The sequence below is a fragment of the Penaeus chinensis genome, chromosome 33, assembly GCF_019202785.1.
Source record: "Penaeus chinensis breed Huanghai No. 1 chromosome 33, ASM1920278v2, whole genome shotgun sequence".
Taxonomy (NCBI): domain Eukaryota; kingdom Metazoa; phylum Arthropoda; class Malacostraca; order Decapoda; family Penaeidae; genus Penaeus; species Penaeus chinensis.
The window spans coordinates 7,058,088-7,060,587 of record NC_061851.1 but is presented as its reverse complement, the minus strand read 5'-3'; the positions used below and the strand labels follow the sequence as shown (position 1 = coordinate 7,060,587).

The window sequence follows — 2,500 nt, the reverse complement described above, 5'->3', positions numbered from 1 at the left end:
CTCCAGAGTAAATTCACAAGTAAAATGAACCATCTCTAACGTACGCAGATGCTACTTCGAGTATGGTGAGACATGCAAATGCTTTTTTACAGAAAGAAAAGTGGATAAGTTTTACCATTACTGTTTATCATCTTTATTACTATCATTAATATTATTATCGCTTTGTTTCTTCTCTCTCTCTCTCTACGGCAGAAATTAAAAATCTCTTTTGGTAGCTTTCCTAAAAACACAAAATTGTACTATGCTTTATCGAGATACAAAGCTTCCCTGCATGTACATATATATAGTTGCAGTGATAAAGAAAGTATCAAAAAGATTGTGGTGAAACTGCGTCACTGTTCTCACTGTCTGACGGACGCCTGGTGGGTCGCTGGAGGGGCAAGACAATGCCGCACTCCTTTCGTCCTTCTCCATTTTCATTTTCAAGATCGAAATCATCCTTCACTTCGACTTTTTCATTTCTTTCTTTGTGTGTGTAGATGTTATTCCGCCGTTCTCTTACGGAATATGACGGAATTGGCGAATTTAGACACTTGTCTTTCTGACTTTTTAAACTGTTTGTGTCTGGCGTGTTGACAGTGTGAGTGCGTGACTACGATATCTGTTATCAGGCGTTGGCAGGTTGTCAGCTATATCTAAACAATCAAAATCCACAATGCACAGCGTAATCATTAGTATAAAAAGCACTGTAATAACACTTGTTTTTCTTCTAACATCACCAGTTTACAGACAAGGATCTACTGGGTTTGTTATCAGCGTCGAACTGGCGGAGAAACGTTCCTTGTGGAGATCTCGCGGCCTGTGAATGTGTAAGACCTGGAGCTCAGTTTGCGACGGGGAAAGAGGATGAATTAGGGCCTAGTCTGTTACAATGGGCGTTTAAACTCTACTATTCCGGTGGGAAAGAATCACGACTTCCTCCATCCTTCCGAAAGCGACTAATTCCTCCTTCGAGACGCGAAGGAGAACAAGACCGCCCTGAAGGAGAGGAGATTTTCATCCAAGGATCTCCAGGATGGACAGCTCGCACCCCGGCTACAGGAGACCGCGCCCTCCCTCGGACACGGGACATATACTGCCCTGCGTGTGACCATCTCGCCTTTGGAGACGCAGTCGACGTGTCTCGCAAAGAGCACGTGTCTGCAGCGAGAGCCGAGGGACGGGGACGAGCGGGTCACGTGACTCGGGGCTCCGCGAGGCCGTCCGCGAAGGGAAATCCCCGAAGACAGACGAAACCTGCCTCGACAGAAAACGGAAGACTCGAATTCTACTAAAGTGCTAAGAGGGAGACGCGATGCCAAGGGCATTTCTCTGAGAGATGCCAAGTTGGTCGAGCGATTCTTGAAAAGAGTAAAAAAAAAAAAAAAAAAAAAAAAAAAAAAAAAAAAAAGCTACCACACGCGTCTGTCTACCCTCGTCTGAAGTCTAGACTGAAATAAGGCGGTCTGAATTCCTGAAAATATACTGTTATCTACAGCTCCGGAAGACGTGATCACATCCAGAGTTTTTGAAAAGACGTGGCCATTCAAAATTCTAGAGACCTAAACCTATCGTGAGGCTGGAATCTACATCTCCAGCTAATATCATGTCAGAATTAAAATCAAAGAAACAATCCTTACATGAAACATGTTTTCTTAAATCGAACTGGACTGACACTTTAAAAACTAAACCTATGTCCTGTCGGGAAAACAATGGGACTTTGCAAAGAGCTTTTGATGGGGGGATAATTTTTGCCTTTTTTTTTTTTTTTTTACACACGATGCTCTAGAAAAGCTAAATTGTGCTCTTTTATATAAGCTCTCAATATACACACTTCGCAGGCCGAATTGAATCTTATGGTGCGTTTAATGTGCTCTTACCAATCAATTTGTAAGTATTTCTGATTATAGAAGATAATCTTATTTTCCCCTTTCGTTTGCTGTGATTCCAAACCAAAGTTGGGCTCCAGTTTTCATAGATATAAAGCAATATTTGAAACCAATACACACTGTATCAAATATTTAGTGCGTCTAATTTGAAATATAAACTTTATTTTCAGTGAGGGATTAAAAGTTTGTTTCTTTTCAATTTTCTGTTGAACGCATGCTAATTCAGTCGACATTGACAACATAAATTTATTACTGAACACATTGTCTGTGATGAAGAGTCTAGCTGCCTGATCCTACTTATGTAAGTATTTGAATGGAATACTTAGTCGAAGTACCTGATCCTAGATTTGACCTTTTGGACTACACGTCAAAAAGAAAAGAAAATGGCTTCTTGTACCTGCTTTTCTAGCGCTCGCATAAAACGAACGCACGTTTGCCGTCATTCCTTAAGAAGGGAAATTAATCGAAAAGAAACGTTACACCTTGAGACTATTCACTTTCAGCATTTTCGTTCTCAAAACGAGACAGTTGCCGTTCGAGTACAATACGAATTGTCAGAGCGTCCTTATAACATTTGTAACGGTAGGCCTATGCGGACTCTTTAATCACTAGATCCAGCGCAACTAGTCACT

The 2,500-nt window shown here is 41.2% G+C and overlaps 1 protein-coding gene across 1 annotated transcript in view; it reads right to left on the bottom strand.

The window, feature by feature from the left end:
• Window positions 1-1,336: 1,336 nt before the first annotated feature.
• Window positions 1,337-2,500, bottom strand: part of LOC125043339 (facilitated trehalose transporter Tret1-2 homolog) — a 10,663-nt gene continuing 9,499 nt past the window's right edge. Inside the window, exon 2 of the mRNA XM_047639424.1 lies at window positions 1,337-2,500. This exon is cut by the window's right edge and continues 2,037 nt beyond it. The gene's annotated coding sequence lies outside the window, so the exon portion shown is untranslated.